The 23,895-nt window shown below is 40.0% G+C and overlaps 1 protein-coding gene and 1 long non-coding RNA gene across 3 annotated transcripts in view; one reads left to right on the plus strand and one right to left on the minus strand.

Moving 5' to 3' along the window:
• Window positions 1–23,895, plus strand: part of DCBLD2 (discoidin, CUB and LCCL domain containing 2) — a 310,431-nt gene that overhangs the window by 124,282 nt on the left and 162,254 nt on the right. The gene's annotated exons all lie outside the window — the stretch shown is intronic.
• LOC107054902 lies at window positions 15,483–21,038 on the minus strand. The gene is made up of 3 exons (XR_001469728.3): window positions 20,835–21,038; window positions 18,972–19,190; window positions 15,483–15,816 (listed from the first exon to the last, which is right to left on the minus strand). It is a non-coding gene; the product is annotated as an uncharacterized LOC107054902 (long non-coding RNA).

Raw genomic sequence — 23,895 nt, forward strand, 5'->3', positions numbered from 1 at the left:
AAGATTGTGAATGATGTGGATAGGAACACTGCAGAGAAGGGGAGAGAGCTCTCTACAAGATGCTCAGCCATGAAATTGAGAACAGCTGACATTTGCAGCTGGCTGGGTTACCATGGCAAACTCTCTTCCTTATGCCTGAATTGTCCAACTAAATAAAAAGTGGGAGCTTGTCTCATAGGGAGTATTCCTATTTTTATATTTGCTAGATAAAGTAAGAAAGGAATACTAAATGCAACCATTTCTTCAGCAAGAATCTCAGCGAGTTTTGAAAACGACACTGGCAGATATGTAGGCACAGTAATGTCGTTGACAAGAGATTTTTTTCCTGCAAAAGCAATTGATTGCACATTATTGTATTCTTTATCAAGCTCTATCATTTTAATGGTACTACTTAAATTCACATCTCAGATTCTATTAAATCATTCCTGAACTTTGTAGCATTCCTGTTCTAAACTCATAGGTACAAGGAAAATCTTTAATATTTTCCATTGTGTCAGGTGGGGCTGACACTTTAAAAAATAAGAGCTTTTGCTATGCCATTTCTCTTGCCAATGTCTCTGAATGCTGAATGAGCTAAATTTCATATTTTGGAGCCAAAATAAATGTTTCTGCCTCTTACTGCACAGTATTAGTTTGATTCCACTCTAAGCTACAGTAAAGATGTTCCTGGAAAACAAAATCATTGGCTTATAAACATCTTTCAGAATATGTTAGAAAGCTGGATGTATTCTGACCATCAATACTGCAGGATTTAAGCCTAAGAGTAGATCAAGAAGGTTTCTATAGTGTGTGTTTGTGGATGCTGACATGCTGGGAACAATTTGTTTTATCTGTCTTAAAATATAGCAATTAGTCTAGCTCCTTGTATGGGCTTTTTCTGTTGTCAGCAGAGGAAGATCAGCAGTTCCCGAGAAGACAATTATCCCGCTTACCTTTGCTATCTATGCTGAGATCAGATGAATTTCCCTGTGGGCTTTGTCTCCCTTCCTTGACTAGAGAGTAAGCCTATGCAATCAGCCAAGTCTAGGCACCTGACTTAAGTGACTTCAGTTGTCCCTTGGTTGTATATGCACAAATACAGCATGGAAAACTTGGATAGTGCGGAAAATGCAGAGTGGTGTGATGTAGGGTGGCACAGAAATCTTATTGTTATACACAGCACAGAGACAAGTTGCTGTCAACTGGGATTTATCTCAGATTTCTCTCATTTCTGCAGCCTGGAAACTTGTCTCCCAAAGTAGAGGAGGACTCTCTAACCACATATGTACCCTCACGCATTAGTTTTGGTTGTTTCATTTGCTGTATGTTGTAGAAAGTTTCTAAGTGTACCTTACCTGTCATGCCCCAGTCTCATACTAAATTACTGTGTTCACACTATTTCAGAGAATGTGTTCTTGGGATAGTACAGTGTTTTATGCAGGCTATTTTGGGGCAATTTGATGAAATGCTGAGGGTTTTTCCAATAAAAATTCATTGGTACAGGATTGTGGGGTAGAGAGATGAAACAAAACCAAACTGATAGAAAATTAACTTCCTATCTATAAAATGTCATAATCTGAGAGAAAAATGGCAGTGAGTTATCTGATATTTTTGATTTCACTGAAGATGAAATGATAGAACAAGTTTCCTAATCTCAATTTCGTCTTTCAAAATGGCGTCAGGTCATATTCAGAACACATAATGTCAGAGTTAGCAAGAGGGAGGCTACCCGAAGTGGGGTAAAACAGTGGGCACTAGCTAGGACTTGGTTGTAGTTTATGCAAAATGGAGGGGAAAAAAAGGCTCACTGGCAAGATTTAAACACTTTGGCCAAGAAGATGAATATTTTGCAAAGTGAATAGATTACTGCAGAAATTCCTTGATAACCTACACTAAGATAGCTGTGTCACTCATCCATATCAAAGGTATGGTTGGTAGCAGTACCTGTCTGACCCCGTTCTTCCCATAATAATACACCTTGTTTTATAACTTTGTCATATGTGCACATTTAGGCTGAAAATTTCCATGTCAGTTGTCTGCCCAAGGCTGATTGTTTTGGAAAACTCAGTTCAGCCATTTCCAAAAATAAGACTAGGGGAAAATATGTTGGTTCTGACCATGTTTAAAAAGCTGGGGTAAACTTTTCCTTTAAAAGCTCTGGAGTGCCAATGCCTTAAGGTACAGGTGTAGCCTTTTCTGGGACAATGAGGCTGAAAGCACTGAAGAAAAGCTGTACGTCAACATGACTTGTTTTACTCAACGCTGAGTACAGGTTGTAAACCTCCAAGAAATCACCTTTTGCATGGGCTCTGAAAAGACCTGCCTGAATTTAACTGAAATATTCAAAACATCTCTATACAGCATTTTTTGGACCTTGGGGTTTGTCAAGACTATGTCTAGTAATCTAAGTTGTTATTTTGTTATGGGTTCCTGTTTGAGTAGGAGACCTGGGGTGGAGTAACCACATGCATCAATACAGGTTAGGGGCTCACCCACTGGAGAGCGGGAGCTCTGCAGAGAAGGACCTGGGTGTCCTGGTGGACAGCAGGTTGGCCATGAGCGAGCAGTGTGCCCTTATGGCCAAGAAGGCCAATGCTATCTTGGGGGTGCATAAAAAGAACATGACCAGGAGGCTGAGGGAGGTGATCTTCACCCTTTACTCTGCCTCATGAGGCCAGATGTGGATAACTCTGTCCAGTTTTGAGCTCCTCAGTTCAAGAAAGGCAAGGCACTACTGGAGAGAGTTTTTTTCCAGCGGAGGGCTGGAAAGATGCTGAGGGACCTGGAACATCTCCATTACAAGGAAAAGCTGAGCGACCTGGGACTGTTCAGCCTGGAGGAGAGAATACTGAGATGACTGTAATGCTTACAAATATCTAATGGGTGGGAGCTGAGTGGATGGGGCCAGGCTCCTTTCAGCGATGTCCAGTGACAAAACAAGGGGCAGTGGGCACAAATTGGAACACAGGAAGTTCTATATAAACGTAAGGAAAGTACTGGTTTAGGGACTACAGAGCACTGGCACAGGCTGCCCAGAGAGGCTGTGGAGTCTCCTTCTCTGGAGATACTCAAAACCCTCCTGGAAGCTTTCCTGTGTAGCCTACTGCAGGGAACCTGCTTAGCAGGAGGATTGGACAAGATGATCTCCAGAGATCCCTTCCAACCCCTGCAGTTCTATGGTTCTGTGATTCTTCCCCTCCTTGAATGCTATAGGACTGCACTCCTTGTTGGTGAGGATGTTGTGCCTGCTTGCCTTTCTATCACCATAGCTCCTGGCTCTCCTTCCTTATGAAGAAGCATCAGTCTTGGTACTCCCTGACAGTTCAGAAAAGTCTTCAGATGGCTCTGCACATCGTGGAGAATGTTAAATAGCACTTAAGTAAATACATTCAGGTACCATGGTGATACCAATACCAGATTCTCAATATTACTCTACTCTCAGCAGGCAACTACCTGTGAAATGCATTAACTTTTCTGATTTTTCTTCTACCATGACATAGCAATCCTAACAGAAATCCAAACCTTTATTTTCCTGCAGAGTATTAATGTTTATAACACTATGAGTAGTAATCTAAGTTGTTGTTTTGTTATGTTTAGTTTGTTATTCTCAGCAGGATGGATTTTGTTCAGATAACTATAGAACAACACCAGATATACAGAAGAAAAGAAGAAGGAAAAAAATAAAACCAGCACCAACTGAAATAGAGTAGGAAAGTGGATCTGTAAATAAAGCCTTAACATGGTTTGTGCTATGCCATTGGTTAAAGCACATGAGACTGGAGCTCATTATGCTAAATGGTGTGTGTTCCTAAGTAAAGAAATGTAATCTTAGTAAATGAAAGAGGAGGTAGGAGAGAAAAAAATAGAGAAGAGGGAAAAGCAAAGATGTGAAATCATCTACGTCAGGCCAGCTAAGAACCAAATTATAACCCAGGTTTTCTGGCTCACATGTGGATAATTCTGGCAACAGTCAGAGACATGAAAAATGTCCTCACCTGAAATATCAGCCATTTCCAGGTGGTCTTTGATCTTAACATTCTTAGTTAGGTATTTTTTGGTAGGACAGAAGAGGAGTCTGGTTTGAGGGGAAGGGGTGGGGGGCTGGGGTATCTTTGAGATAAGGATGCAGATCATTAAATTATACTCTTTTCATTGCTGGGTAACCCCTTTGGCTTGATTTGGGACTTCATTACTGTAGTTTTACACCAGTGTAGTCGTGGCAGTAATGCTAGCAAAGAACTGGAATTAAGCCTTGGCAGATGAAGAAGGATTGTTCCAAGCACTTATCCTTCTATTTTAGGGGTGAAATAGTATGTTTTCCTAAAAATTTATCACATCGACACTTGCTTTACTGCTTGAAACAGAGTTTTTTTCCAAGTCCTGTTCAAGAATGTAGATGTCACTACTGTGTGTCAGCATTCATAAACTTGACTTCAGTAGAAACACAATACAGTGTTTATGTCCAATAAATATGAATGGAGTGCCCAAGGCAATAATATTTGGAAAGAATCCTAATATTGTACGTTCTTATTCTAGCGCATGGAAGTCATTTGTTTCTGGCAGTACATTATTTGATTGCTATATGCAGTAACCTACATTTGACATAAAAAGATAAAAATCTTACTAATAAATCCGGAGCACACTGTACTATTGCTCCTGCAAAGTTTGTGTCAACAAGTGCATAGCTGATCTGTGAAATTAAAAACCCCACCTCTGCTAGATGCTAATTTTCTTGGTCAACCAGTTTTGACATTCAGATGGCCAGTGCTTTTCTGAGTATTGGCAAAGTGACTGCTTAGAGCAGGTACACTGACGTATAACGTAGGATGAAGAGGATGTAAAGTTGTGTGGTGTGGCATGCACCGTTTACCAACTGGGGATGTTTCAAATGGGAACACTGGGAAAGGGTTGCACAGATATTCCCAACTGAGTGCCAGTGACACTTTTTTTTTTTTCAAACTTAGTTCTGCATTTATTGTATGTATATTGGAGAAACTACTTCAGGAATGTGTTGAAAATTTGGTTTTGCACTTGAAAATACATTTAGAAGCAAATAGGATAGTGGTGGCATTAAAATGAAGGACTTGATTGGATTCAGTATTTAACTGTGTGTGAACTTGGACCACTCAATTTACAGGCACGACTCACTAAATTTGAATCTTCTACCACATGGGAAAATTGAAATCTAGTTCTATGCTGTCTGGCTGAGGCCCAGGCCTTTAATGCAATATTTGCATGCACGCATACACTTAGAAGAGAAGAGCAGAGGACAAGAGGGAGACCCTGTTTTGCTACATCCAGGACATCTGAGGTAATTTAGGTGGAGGGCCACAAATTTACAGCAGCATGACTAAGTGTAGAATATGGGCTATGGTCTCCAGGGTGTTAAAAAGAAATGAGGGCAGTCTCTTGAAAGCTCTTTCGGCGTTGAAGCTGTTGAAATTATATAACATTTAATAATCCCTTCTTTATTTTCAGACTTATTTGTTAGGTCCAGGAATTATTATTTCTTCTTGGCAACAGCAAATCCATCATTCTCTAATTTCTCCACCTTGGAAATTGCATTTTTTATTTTACAGTTGGCATCATCCTCAAAAGAAAACAAACAAGCTGCTAGTCGGTGAAAGAAAGGAAAAGAAACATTAAAGAAAGGAAAAGAAAAAAAATCTTCAAATCATGTTTAGCCCCATCTGGCCTTAGAAAAACATGGAAATGGGTGATCAAGTACATTTTCCAGGATGGGCTGCCTTTCAAGGGAAACAAAATGTGGATATTTCTATGTCTAGACCACAGAAGAAAAAAATGCTTCAGTGCTAATTAACCCATCAAAAGCTTACAAACCTTGAGTGGTGCTCGGCAACATATGTAGAGAAGTTAAAAGATTTAAGCTGCCAAAGGAAGTGCGGGAGACTACAGCCTGAGATCAGGAGATCTGAGTCCTACTGCTTACTCTTCCTCCAACTTGCTCTTTTTTTGGGTTGCTTCAGTAGCTCAGCTTATTGCCGCCTCATTTTCCCTCACTGAAAAATGGGGTTGTGATAATACTTTCTCTCCAAGAGCTCTCCAGTATCAGGAGATGAGAAATACTATGAAACAAGTGCTAAGTCTCTCTTTCCGGCATGGTATATGCTCTATCTGGCCATTGTCTAGGTGGAAATTGCATTCTCTGAGGTTATGTGCTGGATGTTAAGTCAGCCACTGAGTAAGAGCTCGTTTAGGGCCAGCGATACTGCTGAATGACCATCTATACCTGAAAGTAGTGTTAGATCAGTGAGAAACGTATACTGTGAGCATGCTTTTAAAATGTAGTTTCAGTATAAATGGGAATGAATAAACAGAATATTTCACACAAGCATATGCTGCCTTTTATTCTTCCCAAACTTCTCAGCCCATCTCTATGATCACCTGCCATTCTGGTTCTGCTGATGATGAACTGAGTGGAAATCATTCCCATATGCCTATGTTTTGAGTTAAACAAATACCCTCTGGAAGACAGAAAAAATCCCCATTAGCTGCATTAAATAAAATCCAGGCCTACCTGGATCTGGAAAAAAAAGGTGATCAACTAGTAGCTGCTTTTTTACCTCCTGCTGTCTTGTCAGCTCCCTCTAATACCTTGGTAACTCTCCCGCTGTTCTTTTACCAGCACTGCCGACTCAAACCTATCTGTACTAATTTAGCTGTCTGGATTACTCCCTTTCTCATCTGGAAACAGACGTTCCTCATCTCTTCACATGCCATCTTTTTCCTGGATCAATCTGAGCTTTCACAAACTGGAGATTTCAGAAACTGCTCAGGAAGGAAGAAGGGCTTTTTGGTGATGGCTAAGGAGAGCTCTGTGTTAGATACTGGCACTGCTGTACCTGGTTGAGAATAGCTGTGTAGGATCAAAGCTTTCCTGTCCTTCTGGATAGGCTGTTCTCTGTACAGCAAAGCACAATGGTGGCTGTGTTACCTCCTTGCCAGAGTTAGTAGGAAGAGGAGTAGGAGTGGGGAAATAAGGGTTAGGTCAGTCAGAAGAAAGGGACAGAATGTGTTCAGTCTTTCAGATTGTGATTTCTGGAATTTGGCATTTCTTTCATGCCAATTCCACACCAATAAATCAGCTCACTGCGTTGCTTAGCATCTATATAGCTGATGTTTGGGTTGTCACCCACTGACTAGTAGTATAAGGAGTGCCCAAATAAAACGTTATAGCCCACCAGGCTGAGATAGTAGTTCAGGGAAAATACTGGCTTAAACATATAAATAGATGAATAAACATTGGTATCTCAGGCTTCTAGACTTGCCTGCTAGGTTTCCTCACCATGCTTCTCTCGGCATTTTGCCTCAGCATTACTCCTTTTTATTTTTATTTTTCTCTCTCCAACTACATGAAGTGTATTTTCATCCTTCATCTTGCATCACTTAAATCATTAGGATCATTGAATCAGAATCATAGAATAGATTGTGTTGGAAGGGACCTTAAAGATCATCTTGTTCCAACCTCCTGCCGTGGGCAGAGCTGCCAGGTCAGGCTGCACAAGCCCTCATCCAGCCTTGCATTGAGCACCTCAATGAGGGGGCATCCACAGCTTCTCTGGGCAGCCTGTGCCAGTGCCTCATCACCCTCTGAGTAAAGAAGTTCTGCCTAACATCTAAATCTCCCCTCTTTTACTCTAAAGCCATTATCCCTTGTCCTATCACTATCAGATCATGCAAAAAGTCTATCTTCCTCTGGTTCGTAAGCCCCCTCAAGTACTGGAAGGCCCCAGTGTGGTGCCCCTGGAGCCTTCTCCAAATTAAACAAGCCCAGCTCAGCCTGTCTTTGTAGAAGAGGTGCTCCAGCCCTCCATCTTTGTGGCCCTCTTCTGGACCTACTCCAACAGCTCCATGTCTGTCTCGTGCTGAGGGTGCAGGGCCTGGATGCAGTGCTCTAGATGGGACCTCACAAGAGCAGAGTAGAGGGAAATAATCACCTCCCACATCCTGCTGGCTGCCCCACTTTTGATGCAGCCCAGGCAGTTGGCCTTCCAGGGTGCAAGCCCACACTGCTGGCTCATGCCCAGTTTCACATCACTCAGAACATCCTTCTCCCCAGGGCTGCTCTCAATGAGTTCTCCCAGTCTCTACATGCACCTGGGATTGCCTCAATCCAAGAGCAACACCTTGCACTTGGCCTTGTTGAACCTCATTAGGTTCATGTGGGCCCAATGTATGTTCTCATTTATTCTCTTTCTAGATATCATCTATCCCTTCCTGTACCTGCGTCTCCTTCTACTCGTTTTTGTCCCAGGATCAGAGAGTTGTACAAGGTAGCTGATGTTGGACCTCCAGAGAGGTCCCCAAATCTAGAACCTCTCTCAGCACCTGTTCCAACATTTGACTGTTCTTATAGTGAAAAAGATTGTTTTTAGATTTAAATGGAACTTTTTAATTTCAATTTGTGCTCATCAGTTCTTGTTCTGTCAGTGTGCACCTCTGAGAAGGGTATGGTTCCATCTTTTTGACTTCTTTCCCTCGGGTATTTCTACACATTGATAATATCGCACCTTTCCTTTGCTTGAGACCCTCCTGTTTCTTTTTTATTCCCTCATTAGGTTATCATAGCAAATGTTAGGTAGTGAGAGGGCTGCTCTAGTGAAAAAGGCCTGAGAAGTTCCTGGCTGTCTACAAGACGAGATAAACCTGGAGTCTGCCTGTATCTGAGAGACAAATGTCCCAAAGCTGGGTAATGTCAGGGAAAGAAATAGGCTGAGCACAGGCAAGAATTCTCTCTTGGAGTTCTCTTGTCAGCGGTGACAGGGAATTGAACTCAATATTCAGCTCTGTGTTGGCTTGATGCTGAAAAAAAGAAAGCAGTGCCAGAAGAATGTCTTCTCTGGAGAAAATTAGCTCTAAACAAAAAGATGAACAGTTTAGAGAGGAATCGAGTCAGGCATCTTCTTAATTCTTGGCTGAAAGAAGAGTGATACATGCGTTGTTGTTTTCAGAGAACAGGTTTGGATAGCTACCTGGATGGTGGCAGAAAGCTGGAGTTAATTTGGAGGACAGATAACCTAGAAAATACTTCTATGTGACAAAAAACTAAAGAGAACTTTAATACGAAATGTTGATAAGATATGGCATTACGGGGTGCAGAGCTCTTCGATGCAACAAAGGAATCACATACCAACATGAAACGTTTGAGTTTAGCTATACGTCTGTTGCTGTAACATACTTCAACATTTCTTCTCTATCTGTAGTCTTAAGATGTGAGAGTTATTTGCCCTTTCCAAAGACTGTGTGAGTTCATAGGAGTGAAACCTCTAAATCATATCCTGCAAAGTCATGCCAGGAGTGTGAACTCTGAAGAATACAGTGATAGGGGAAGTCAAGTCAATTGGCCATTTGAAACTGGTAAGCAGATTTTTAAAAACACGCCAAGATTTGATAATGTCAAGGAAACTTGTTTGAATTTGGAGGCTTTGTTATAATTTATTGTAACTCCTGAGTCAAAGACAGCACGCCAGCATGTTAAATGAAACCTACAGAAAGCCAGACTGTCAAATTAATGATGATTTGTTACCTGTGATATTACAAAACTGAAATTAAAGAAAATAGAAGACTTTCAGCAGTCCAGCTGTGTGTTCAGCTTTGGTCATTCAGGAAAGTAACTTTTGTTCTTATCATTCTAAAAGCATTTTCTTGTCTGAAAGGGGAACGTTTCTCTCAGATTAAGATTCAAGCGTATGATTTAATAGGGTCTTTTTCTTGAAAATTGGAATATTTTGTTATTCTTTGTAGATAGATGATCTTTCTGCTCTTCTACAAATATAGTGCATGTGTATTTATAGTATGTATATGTTCCCAATGTAAATCCTCACAAAGTAGGCTACTCTGTTAAATAAAAATACTAACTTCAGCCCAAATTTTCTCCACGGAGAACTGTGCTAATGACTGATTTTCAGTTTGATAGCTAAATATTTGAAAAGTCAGATCCAAACTCAATTTTCTATTTCTGCCCAATGCGAATAAATGACATTTTTGGTAGGTCAAATTAAACGCTCCGTTTACATTTTGGCATTCAGCAAGAAGAGAGATAAGTGGAGATTAATGACTAGACTTGAGGAATGTGGACAAACCCAATGAGGAGACTTTGGGGCTCTGAGATTAAAAAAAAAAAAAAAAAAGAATCATGTTCTCCATTTTGTTGTTGCTTTACTTTTCACACGAGTGTTCTAGAATGCAGCGTGCTGTCAATGGTCAAATGAAATCTTCTCTGCGAAGGAAATTATTTTTTCTTTCCAGTTTTTCTTCCAAAGAAAAGAAAGTAAACAAGAAAAAAAAAAGACAAACTGTTTCAGTCTAATATTTTAAAAATTTCCTGTGCAATGCAAAGCAGTTGTTTCTCCATTCCTATTCACGGAGATTTTTATAATTTGAGTGGAAGACCTTCTGGTCCACCAACCAGCAGCAGTCATTAGTAATTTCCCAATGATGTACAGAAAGGTAATGTTGAATTTTGGGTTGATTTGAAGAAGCAATACAAATGCCCACATTTGCTTTAATTTGTTACTTCTTTTTTACTAAAAAAATACTGCACTGTGTTACATAATTATGCAGCATCATATCTATTAGTGTTTTACTGAACGTGGTGTTATATTTTGTTAGAATATATTTCTTCTTTTCTCTAAACTCTTCAACATTAAATAGTAGCAGTGAAATTAAGCTATGTAAAAAGATCATGTAAAGATACTCCACATGACATTGAAAAATAAATTCTGCTCATGTAGAGTCCTCCTGTAAAGTAAGTAAAAAGGCAGGCAGTTTCTTTATTTCTTTCACGTATGAACTCTGCTTGAAAATCCACTTATGGGCGTGTAGGTTTATAATTTCCTGAAAGATGAAAGCATGTTACAGAAGAATTTGGAAAAGACAGATTAGAGAGCATTTAAATAGTTCAGTAAGTAGAATTATAATGTGGTGATTCCTCCTAATTCCCCAGGAATCACATTTCCTTAGGGGTATGAATAGACAGTAGTACAAGTATTCCTAATATTTTTGTTTAAAAGGAATCCAAAATACGACACAGAAGTCGTGATGCCCCCTGCTAGTTCTCACCGCTACTCATATGAAGCAAGAACTTCTGCAGGGGCAGTACTGAAGAGTGTAATGAACTGTGAGCAAACGTGTCTATCAAAATTCTCAGCAGAAATGTTCAGATTTGCACACGTTTGTGTGGAAGGGTTATCTGTTCAGACAACAAGGTGGAGCTGTGTGACTCAGGCAGCTATCACAGTGGGAGTAATGAAAATATATAGCACTGGTTATTTCAAACACTGTGTGACCAAGTTACAGGTCGGTATAGTGTCCTTAACCTGTTTTGTGGCATTGAAGGTATGTATAGTCTGTGAACAGACGAAAAATATTAGTCTTGTGGAACTCAGAGTTCATCATTAATAGAATGCCAGAATTCACCTGCACTGATGACGTTTGTTCTCATCTATGCAGGCTGACAAAATCATATTGGAAAACACTGCTTACTCACTGGTTATAAACTTCAGTTCTTCGTGTAGAGCTGATTTTCTTCTCTACTGTCTTTAGTGTTGAAGTTACTTTGTGAACTACTGAAGCTGAGTAGCCAACTTCTTTTCACTCCACAACAGGCTAGCATCTATACTTCCCTCATAATCTCCTGAGTGCTGATGTCTGTTCTTGAGCTTTTTTGCAGCCTATCATCATACTGTATAAAAGTCATTTATAAGTCACATTAACATCACTAACAGGGACCCCATTTTACAAGAAACAGTCTGTCGTTAAGTTGCTGAGGATCAAAATGCTGCAAGGAATGTGGTTTGTGTTTTTCACTTTTTTTTGCTTTATAATGTTATTAATTTCCTTTGTGGTGTCTGGCAAAGGCTTAGGGGTTGATAGGATGTAGTCCTGTTGAAATGACTTTATGCCTGCAGTGGTGTGGTCCAGGCATTTTACATCTCACCATATGACATCCAGCTGTTTCTTTCCCGTACACTGCCAGTCGCATACCCCATTCATTTTCCTTTAGTGATGTGATAGAGTGACATTTGTATGGGCAAAAAGTTCTTCGCATAGTGTTGGCTGTGTAAAACCACAATGATGTATTTCATAGGTAGCAGCGCTGCTGTGAAATGCTTTGGAAACATGCAGGTACTACAGTGGGATTGGACTACACTAATTACCTTACTGTTTGGGATCCATGCCGTTCTGCTTGAATCACGATCTCAGCCATTTTCTCTCCAGAGGAGAGGAAGATAGAGGTACTCAAAGGACTGAAGTGAAATGACTGCTTCCGTCTGGATGCCCTTGGATTCTCAAAGGGCACTCAGCTGATGTTGTCACAATGGGCACTGTGGAATCATCTGTATTAAGACAGTTGCCTAGTTTTAAAGAAATTATAAGCTTTGGATACAATATTTAAAAGCATAAAAAGGTCCACTGCTTGCTGAGAAAAAGTTCTCAGATGGTTATTTATCATTTGGCATGCTGAGTTGCACGTCAGTGGTTTGCATGGGCGTTTCTGCTTTTGAAACCCTTGAACCCCATTTTGAAGCATAGAAAAGCACATATTCCTGTTCCTCACGATCACACATCCTCTGGCACCACTTTTGATGCTGCTTGAGTGCAGTGTGGTTGGTGCCCTTCTACCATGAGGAAAAACAGCTCAGGCTTCAAATGATTTATCACGTTTTCTCAGCAAACTGTTGTTTCTCCATCACCCTTGTGGGCTTTTTTTGTAGCCTCTCAGTAACCCTTGTCTTCTCTATAAATAAAAACAACAGGGGTGAGGTCCTGGGCTACTCGAGGCAGCTAGAAGTCTTGATTAGATGTCAAAGAATGCGTGACAAAGGATTTTTCCCTATAGGGATAAGTCCTGATAAAAGTGCAATTATTTTTGTTCTTGTTGTGACTGTGGGGTAAGATTCTTTCTGGGTCTCCTGGGGGAATGGGACTGGTGAAATGGAAAAAGTAAATAAGACTTATGAGATTTTTAAAAAATGTTATGTTCTGTTAACGTTGAAGAAGCCAAAATAGGAATGTGGTTGGCCTGAGAAGATCTATGGTTGAATTATCAAAGAAGGAAACTGGGCTCTGATACCTGCACAGAATCTAACAGAGGCTGTGGAGCTAGCAAAGGCATCTAACATTTTGCTGTTCTCATGATGCAGTGCCTCAGCTCTTGTGGCCTGTGAGCTGCAACATTTCTTATATCCTCACAGGCTTTTTGGTAAGCTCATTTATTAGAGATGCCAAATTGGCTGACTGTGAGGCTGAATCAAAAAGTCGTGGACTTCTTGACTTCTTTGTGAGGCATTTCTGAGCTCATTTGTAGAATTTCTTGGTTCACCAGTTGTGCATCTGCTAATGCTTCTGAGGAATGTTGTACCAAAATGGACTTGGGATGCAAAACGTGTCAGAATTGGAATTTTCTTAAAATCTGGTTGTTTTTCATTTGGGATTTGTTTAGTTCTGAACTTTATTAGAATCTCAAATGGAGTTTTTAGCTGTTATTTCCAAAATCCAAAGTACCACATTGGGTGATTATTTTGCAAGATAAAATCCATATAAAATAGTAATTAATATAAAATAATCAGTAAAATAATAAATCTCATGTACTCTTAATTCTTTTCAATTTACAGGAGTATGTTTAAACATTCTTTCACTTTAAGTATACTTAAATGTGCAGGGAGTGTTAATGATATTTGTCTGACTAAACAATGTACTTCACTTGGACATGGAATAAATGAAAATAGTTCTGTCCCAAGAAAAAATGGGTAGAACACAGACTGATCTGCTATCTGTTTTGCAACAGGATTTTACTAATAAGAAACAGGAGTAAGAATTACTCAATGTTGCAAATTCACAAGTATTTTATGGATAATCTTAATTCAGATTGAAATGTACCAATGATGTCATTACACATTCATGGGAATTCATTGATAAATAAAAGATTTGTATTTGATTAAGCAAGCTGACAAGAATCTTGGAATACCTTTCATCATATTTTTAGATTTTCCATCGTGCCATTATGGCAGATGAACTTGATTTTTCTCTCCACAATTAATGCAGTTTGGGATAATTAAAAGCATACCAAAACCTCTCATGGAAGCATTCAAACTTAACTTTTTTTGACTGTCTGGCTCTGAATGGGATTGAGGAGAACTCTCAGATCCCGAGTCTCTGTGTTTTGATGGAAGCTCACAGCACAGGTCATAACTATCATGACTTATGCTCACTGCTAATGTTTATTTGATGGCTGTTTTGATGATATGTAGGATTGAGCCTATAAGACTGTTTTTATCCTGCTTTCCAGCAAAGGTTGCCAGTTGTAGCAAAATGTAAGTCAGACTATACAGAAAGGCTTGTAAGTTACAGAAAAAGGCTATTACTGTAGAGGCCTAAAGCAGGGAAGTTCTGGTGGGCAGAGCAGCCCCTAGCAATAAGTAGGTAGAACTCAGTGAAGGAAGGCAACCGAGCAGTGCACTGTCTGCATGTGTCTGTAATTCAGAAAACAGTTCAGCACGTGTTCTAGACTGAGATTCAGGGCAGCTTATTGTATTCAAACCTTTTCCTCTCTCTTTGTCTATGCCTTTGTCGGGTTGCATTCATCAACTATAAAATAAATGATTAAGGTAATAAAATACCTTGGAGCAAGCTCACCCTGTAAAGGAACTACTGGTGCTTAGTCCCTGGGAGTGTTGAGAGAACAGAAAATTAGTGGTATAAAGGGTTGGAGGAAGACACAGGTAACTGTTGGGTATATTACTTCCTATTCAAGTTTTCAGCTGGATATCATATCAGGAATGTACTTCTTTGTTTGGCCAGAAGAGTCCTTTTTTTCTCTTACAAGTGGTTGTTGGCAGGTGAACCTGAAATCGAAAGAAAATGGAAGAAGCCAAGTACTTTGTGTAGGAATCAAAAAACAGTGCTAGAGACACGTAGAGCATTATACAGTTACAAAACTTTTGCAGTATTGATATAATGCAGTAGAGAAAAATAAATGGTCCTCATGGTTACCAACTCAATATTCAATGTCAGAGTTTGGTGAAAGAAGTGCAGTTATCCATCAGCGACCTGATTCTGCTTCCATTGAAGTTATATGGAGTTTTGCCAATGGCTTTAGTAGGTGGAAGAACAGGATCTGGGTGGATATTTATGGGGAAAAGCCAGCACATGAAAAGTTTTCTCAGCACATTATTGGATAAATGCCACTGTCTAAAGGGCAGTGGGTGGTCTGGAGAGGAGGAGTTTCAAAGAAAAGATATTGCAAGTGGATTCAAGTAATTTTGGGGAAAAGGTTTTGAATACGAGGAACGGCTAGTCTCTTGAGAGACATTGTATGTCTAGTCTTTCTAACGACTAGTGACAGGTGGAGGGCCCTCTCTGTTGGAACAAAAATTCAGTCCAGGCTTGAGTTTTTAAGCCTGTTGTTGTAGCAAGTGTTGGTATCAGAAATATGCACTGATGAACAAATGAAAGTATAGTTGGATAACCAACTGGTGTTCCTAGGTGTTAGCTGAACAAAGGAGCAAGAACTGAAGCAAGGATGTGAGAAGATAGGTACCTTGGAGACGCTTTTGTTCTTGTGTCCTTTTTTTAGTAAAAGTAACTTTCAACTCTTGACCTCGCTGGCTCATACTGTCTTCTAATTAGATCAGTCCACAGAGTGAACTGCACTTTGTGTTTCTCCATCTTCTGCCTCAGAATTGACAACAAATCACCAAGTCAGCTTTCTTGTTGTCATGCCCAGAACCATGTGCAAGAGCTATTGCAAAAATCTGGAAAGCTGACATCTTAACATCTTTCAGTGTCGGTGGAAAGTGATGCTGGAGCCGTCACCTTGACGATGGGGCACAGTCAGGAAAAGGTGGTATGTGAGAATAATCCACATGAGGAGCAAAGTAGAATAATGAGCTTAATTATTCAACTGTTTTCATTGATTTCTACTGAGTGGCCTGCCGAGAACATCATAAATGGTGGCATATAGATTTCTTTTTTTTTTTCCAACTTGCAAATGAGAAGTGCAAAAAAAGATATATAGCTCAAAGATTTACCAAAGCCACTTTATAGTTTTCTTGTCTATGACATTACTGTGGACAGTATGTGACATGACAAACTGTAATTTCACAATACTCCATATAGTAGTCAAGGACACCCAAATAGGCACCCAAACTGGGCTCAGAAATGGCTCTCTTTGCTAGAGGTAAAGGTGCTCAGCAGGACTTGGAAGCAGTTTATCATAGAATCACAGAATGGCCTGGGTTGAAAAGAACCTCAAAGATCATGTAGTTTCAATCCCCCTGCTATGTGCAGGGTCACCAACCACCAGACCAGGCTGCCCAGAGCCACATCCAGCCTGGCTTTGGATGCCTCCAGGGATGGGGCATCCACAGCCTCCTTGGGCAACCTGTTCCAGTGTGACACCACCCTCTGTGTGAAAAACTTTCTCCTAGTATCTAACCTAAACCTCCCCTGTCTTAGTTTAAAACCATTCCCCCTTGTTCTGTCACTATCAACACATGTAAACAGTCGTCAATATATATGTATCTTAACTGCTCTTGATTTTCTGCAGTGATATAAAAGGGAGACTACAGGTATAGGCATCAGCATCTACCCAATACCATCACGATGAGCATGGCAATAAACGGGTAGGAAGGACATGCACAGAGATACTGACTCCTGGATCACCCAAGTTAGGTATATGGAAAAGTTACCTTAAAGTGCTGAGTGTACCAGTGGCAACCTTTGAGGAAGCAGAAAGACAGAGGTCATCTGACATTGGAGAAGCCAAAAAACCTGACAAACTCAGTCAGCTGTACCATTCTCCCCTCTGAATGTTTGGGTGCAGTATTCTATCCCAACATCACATTTTGCAGAAAAGGGAAAACTCTATTGTTTCTGCAGCTTTTCTAATGTTTTCCCTTATTTCCTTTCATATGCTTGATTGATTTCAGACTACGTGCATCCACTGGAAAGGATTCAGGAGATGATTAAAGGACAGACAGAACAGGCACTGGTGCTGCATTATCCTTTCCAGATTAAACTACTTGGAAATGTTGGTGTGTATTACCACTTGCAATTGGAGAGGGATAAAAATCTTACGTTCCTTACAGAAATACTATATAAAGCCACAAGGCTATGTGTTAACAGCAGAGACTTCTAATTCACCTTTTGTATCCCTTTTTGGTATTCATGGAAAGAGATGCAGTGGAGATTTATGTACCAGATGAGCTAAATTAAGTTACAGTCTAGTATCTCTGAATGACTTCACACTTTTCATTGAACGAGTTGATCATTGAAGACCATCCCTTTGTATTTATTTGCCAAGATTAGTTAATGTATTTGTCAGTTTTATCGTGGAAATCAGTCAGTTTGTCAGTGGTGAAGAACTTGCCTTTTTCTTCCTAGCAAATGTTTAATTTTGACACAGATATTTATGCATCCCACCTACAAGCTAAAGATTGACCAGTATTAGATTGATGAGCCCTACAGCAAACTGGAAGGACAGGGATATTCAGTCCTACCAGTATCTCCCTTTGGGATTCTTTCAGAAATACACATCTAAGGGTATATATACCCTCTGAGAAGAAATATCAACACCAATAGCATTTCAACCTCTTTTACATCCTGATAATCTCATGTGCTTTTCTAAGGTCTTATGAGCATCTATTTCAAACTGTTGTCACTGTTTCATACCACTTAATGGCTTTTCTAGTTTGCCTTGGTTAAACATAATGATAGCACCGTATGTGAACTGAAAATGAGCATTTACAGCTTTCATGCTCTTTATGTAGGTTGTCAAAGTGCACCAGCTTGCAATTCAGGATGCAGTGTTAAGAATGCCCCATCTTACAGTAAAGAACATGCACAATGATTTTGCTGTGACGCCTCTTAGCTATCTAAGTTTAGATGCCCAACTACACCCACAGTTAAGGTGACAGAAAGAACATTGTATGTTTTTCACAAATGTGACTCCATTCTGAAGCCATTTGCTCCATGGAAGGTAAGAGAGCTTTTGTGATTTTGCCCACAACTTTACCACACTACTGAAGAGCCCTGATGTCTGCCTGTGGTGGAATACCACCCAACTTCATTATCTGCAGGGCACAGCGAAGTTTTGGAAGGCAGAAGGCCACCCCTGCTGCTGTTGTTGACATCCTGGGCCATGCACATGCTTTGTTCATTGGCATAGAGGTGACTCCACAGATACCCAGCACTCATCCTCATGTTTTTGAATTCTAATGCTTCACCAGATGTCATTGTAAATGATAGCGACAGCTGTGCTAGCCCAGTTGCTAATTACTGGCAACTGCTGCATTGTCAATGGCTGCTGTATATCTTAATCCAAAGAAGTGTGCTATAAACAGCGTGGGTCTCATGTGGAGTAATTCACCTCTACACCAGCTTTGCAAAACTCTCCTTTCTTAACATGCAATTTTACACAAACCATTTGAGGTGGATTTAAGGAAATGTTCAGAATACTGCTTTTAAAAAAATACTGTAGCCCAAAGATGCTTATTGAGACCATCTAAATCAATCACATTATCATCTACTAATAAGAGAATACTTCCAAAATTTTGAAATAAAATGTTTATCATCATTTTAATTCAAAGTGACAACATATTTTGGAATATAATTTAATTATCTTTAAAAAACATAATGGAAACAAAGTCAATAATGGTTCAGGTCTTCTTTTCTTGCATTTGTGCTTAGTATTTGCAAAAATGAGTATTCTTCCAGGACAAACAAAATCTAGCAGCAGTGCATGCAGGAGAGAGCAGCCTGATAAGTTAGATATTTGTTAATTTTGTTAAGATCTAAATACCTGCAAACTACACGCACATTACATGTAATCTCATCTAGTTTGTGCCTACTTAAAAAAAAAAAAAAAAGTGAAACTAAGAATATCATCTTTAGGATAGGCATGGTTTTCTTTTAAAAATAAAATGTTAGAATTCATGTATCTCAGTAGGACTGTTAACTGTTGAATTCACCTTGCGTGGAGAACTTTCTTGGAAAACACCATTGTAAAAGTGGATGTCTAGCCTTTGTGATCTGCAACCATTTATTTATCTTGAGCAACTGCTTTCAACGCTCTTTGATTTGTTGACCTTCTCGTATCTAGACTGTTGGGTAGTTTGCATTGCCTGTAAGTTTCCTTTTCATCTTTTGCATAGTCCAGAGAAGCAATTCAGTGGTCCTGAGTTCACAGTCTGAAAGAAAACAGAGGTTAATAGTAATACTTAGAGTGGTACTCAATTTAGTATGCTGACTATGGTACAGCCTGTCCTGAAGATACTCTTGTGAGATAGTAATGAAAGTACTGCTGCTAACACAATGACATAATGACCTAAACCATGGTCCCACGTGTCTTGGTTTTTGTTTGGAACCTCTTTTTCCATAAGGATTTTAGAGGCACGTATCCAGCATGTTTCCAGCGGAGAATCAAGCAAACATAATATCTTACTGCACCTACTTTTTTTTTTTTTTGGTTCATATATAAGGCATAGGGAGTTGGATTTGTTGTTTTTGTTGCCTGGGTGTATGGGAGCTGTTGAATCATGGCCTGAATCTCTGATTGACCACCTTAGGTGAGTGCTGAGTCAGCTGCAGGGACACAGGTGAACTTAATTTCACCTGAGTGACTGGCCTGGCTCCACCCCTCCTAGACCTCATTTAAGGGCTGACTCCCAAGGAGGAAGGATCTCTAGCTGGAGATCACTCCTCTTGGAGCCCTTCTGCAAGCCCAGGACATGGGTAGGATCTTTATTTCCTTTCTCCTTTGGAATGCGATAATCTCTCTGGTCCAATACCTGTATACCTGTTTGCCATACACTGGGTAAATTCAGTGTGCGTATCATTCTGTGACATCTGAGAGGGGGAGTTGCTGAGGGAAAACTATAGGCATTATGATCTAAGTTCCTTGGACCACATTTAGCTTTGAGCACATGAACGGGTTTTGGTACAGAGTGACTAATGTCAGGTTCTTTGTGGGAGGAAAAAAAAAATGTTGAACCCCAAATGAGTAGCTGAAGTTTGATTTCTAGCCTAGAATACTTACAGAGATGCCAGGCCTGCTAACTGTACCCTACCTTCAGTGTTTGGCTGAAAACACTGATGAGTACTGTGAGTAAGATGTTTTATGCCAAGCAAGCCAGACACAGCTTAAGTAAAAAGGAACTTTAGAATGGGTTAAGTGAAAACAGACACTAGTGCTGTTTCGGTATCCACTTCAGAGCCATGTGGTTCTCCAGGAACTGTAAGCAAGACACTGTATATGGCCTGATTAAAGGAGTAATAACTTCAATACTTTTTTTTTTTTTTGCATGAAGATTAAAAAAAAAATCTCATAAAAAAGAAACTTCACACACTTGATAAGGTGAGGGAAAGGCCTGTCACTTGAATAGAACTAAGAAGACTTTCTATTGGACTTCACAATGGTTTTGATTTTTGCTTTTGTAATGAATTAAGTAAGAGGAAATTTGATTTGGATTTTCCAAGGTGCACTGCCAGAGGCTTATGACAAAACCAGACTTTCAGGAACCCAACCGAAGGAGATACATAATATTAGATCTGTAGTACTTCCACGCTTTTACAGAGAGAGCAGTATTTGTGGAATGATCCGACAGGGAAACTACTGATGTCTCCCATTCTGGGAGATTCAGTGGTTATCTCTGAGAGCCAGACAAATGCCCAGGTGTCAGCACGAGTTAACAAGCAAGCACAGCTTACACAGGAAGATGAATTCACCCTCCTCTCAAAAACTTGTTTTTGCAGTGCATAGAAACAGTGACATTTAATCAACACTGAAGAATCATATCGAATGATGACTAGCACATCTAAGGGCCTCTACTTACCTGTCTTTGTGGGGCTTATGTTGGCAGATGCATTTCCTCTGGTTTAGGTTCTGTGTTTTCTTGAACCTCTAGGTGTAGCTGACTTGCATTTGGTGTTGGCCAAATGCTGCTCCTGTGGCTCTTACTGCAATTATTTCTCTGCACTACTTGAACTGGAGTGAGTGGCTTCTTAATGGCTTCAGGAGTGGAAGTCAGAGACTTACTGTTTTCCTGAGGGAAGTGGGTCAGTACAGTTTTGCCCTTCCAGAAGTCAGATGGTGCACGGGAACTGCATCCTGCGTGCCCTTGATTCCCTCCACATGAGTGAGTTCCTTCACCACTTCCTGCATACAGAGGGAGCAGTCATGTTTCTGAGATGACCCACTCATCAACCCAGTATGCTAGGGATGCTGCAATCCTAAGAATGCAGAGCATCTCACCGGGAGTTTAATTCCCCAGTACTGGTTATCTGACTACATGTCATGCTACTTAAGCTAAGCACTGGGCACCAGAACAGAGGCTGCATTAGAAATAATAAATACCCTATCTGAAACATTCCCACAGCATAGGGGTTTTCCTAAAGTTTGTCACTGTTCCCAGCATCTCTCAGGACGCTTGGTAGATTTCTTTTATGTGAGCGAGTCTGCTCTGTTTTTCCTCATCAACTGCTGAATTTTGGAAGATTTCTTTGAGTTGGTCCCTTTGGAATGACCCTTCAGTTGGTCAGGCTTAGGTTTCCCATGGCACAAGTTTTGGGCTTACATTTCTGTTTGCTGTGTTTTTATCTCCTTTTGTGCATAAACAAAAAGATAAGGAACCGTTTAGTTCTGACAGATACTGAAATATGTTGCAGATGCATTTTGTTCAGTACCCTAAATGAAAAGCCTGTGTGTATGTTGGAGTTCCAGGCTGGATGTTCAGCTGTTAGGATGGAAATAACATTTGAGCTAGAGAGTCACTACTTACAGGTTTTTAATGACAAAAACTGAGCTGATAAACATGGCTGGTGAGTTGCCAGTTTGGGACATTATTTTCTTCTAGACTGGAATTCTCACTGATCGGAGGATTACTGCCAGCATCTGAAAACTGACTCACTCCTTGAATTCTTTTGCTTTTTAAAGTAATGGTCAGCATGGGATTTCTGAGCTTTTTCACTAGATTTGTCATTATTTTGTCATTTCTTATCTGTTTGGTTTTTGCTGTTTTTTTTTTTTCTGAAATCTGGACGGTCTTTGATTTTTCCCTTGCACTTGAGCTTAGAAGGGCCATACCGTCCACAGAAATTGTATACGTGCATTGCTGTTATGCTTGAGTGACTTATGCATTGAGTCACTATACTGCCTTTTACATAGCCTTTTATTTCATGCAAAGCCGTTAAATGCTCCCCTTTTAAATTCAAGGTTTCCTAAGAGATCCCTTTCTATGGCTCTATTTTCAGATGAATTAACTTTGCCAAATTTGAACTGTTCATAGCGATATTTTCCATGTCTGTCTTAGCCTGATTTTTTGCGTTTATTTTTAATGTTTCAGATTAAATGGTACAGATGTTTCCAAGAACAAGATGAGGGAAAACTGCATTGTTTTTCTCTATTGTTGATTAAAAAAATCAACATAAGTCTTAAATCCATCAGGAAACTCCAGAGTCTTTCAATCTCTGGAGCAAAGATTTGAAGCATTAGGATGAAAGAAAAGCTATGAGGAGGAGGTGCATGAAGAAATGAGGTGGAAATGAGCCCTAAGGGATCAAACAGTACATCTAAACAATGCAAATGTTGTTTTGAACCCACGATTCCGAAAGTGCTCCATTCCCCTTGCTCTCAGCAATTAATTTTGAGATGCTTTGGAAAATGATTATTACCCTCTTTTAAGGGCATGCTGATTTCACTTTAGCGCTCTTCATTTTGACTTCTCTTGTTTGTTTGACTGATTTCTATAGTTCTTTGGATTACACTGAACATAGTTTAACTGTTTTTCCTTTTGTGCAGGTGTGCGTGCTGTTTACATTATGAGGGTATTCCAAATGCAGTTAATGCAGTGCAAGGTGAAAAAAGAAAATGCACTTCTGTGGCAGGCTTATATTTTATGATGAAACATGGGAAGAATACTGGTGCAGAAGGGAATGGGGTAACATGAAGCTCAACAAAAGAGGAATCGCAGAGACGTAAGGGTTGGAAGGGACCTCTGGAGAGAGAAAGTCCCACCCTTCTGCTAAAGCAGATTCCCAACAGTGGGTATATAAAATATGTAGGTTTTTCTAAAAGTAATGCCTGTTTATTTCCATGGAAATTACAACAGATACAATACACAGCACAGTAACACTGTTTTGTAGAGTAAATTCTCAGCTACAAAACACTGGTTTTCAACATAGGCACCACCGTTACCGTTGCAGTGTTGCCAGCAATGAACAAAAGCCTGCATGCTGTGCTCGTCAAAATCTCCTCCAGTGGAGGTGACTGCTGTCACTATTGCCACTGCTGAGACACACCACCCACTGCCTTATGCAAACATCTACTGTTTGGTCTCCACAAGTGTCCATGAATGTCAGTGGGTGCCATTCCTTCTGCATGGAGGACTTCATTGGCACGCTTTTGCTTCGTAGACGCTCCAACGTCAGACGCCATTCTGTCAGACTGCCCCTCTGCTGCCATCTGTTGCACAGCAGCAACAGGTAATGGAATATTGGTGAAAAGGTTCAGCCTCTGCTGCCATACCACCAATATCCACTTCTGATGTTGAGTGCCAATATAATAAAGTAGGAGGTGTTGCTTTCAGATATAAAGTAATTATTTGGCTTCTATGTAAAGTAATTTATATATGAGAAGCCCTCATATATGAAGTAATTATAAGGCTTTTTAAATATAAAGTTATTACTTAGCTATAGATTCTGTCTAGCAAAAATGGAAGGCTGGGGTGGGGCTCAGATATGGCTCTTAGCCATGTGTAAACAAAACTTCTTTTTCTTTTTTTGTCTCCAGTAAAAAAAAAAAATAATAATAATATAAAGATCTTTCTTAAGCTTTGATTTACGGTAAGCTTGATGGATATTATTTTCACAAGTGACATTTCCTTGCATTGAATTTTC

Source organism: Gallus gallus, chromosome 1, assembly GCF_016699485.2.
Source record: "Gallus gallus isolate bGalGal1 chromosome 1, bGalGal1.mat.broiler.GRCg7b, whole genome shotgun sequence".
NCBI classification, from domain to species: Eukaryota; Metazoa; Chordata; class Aves; order Galliformes; family Phasianidae; genus Gallus; species Gallus gallus.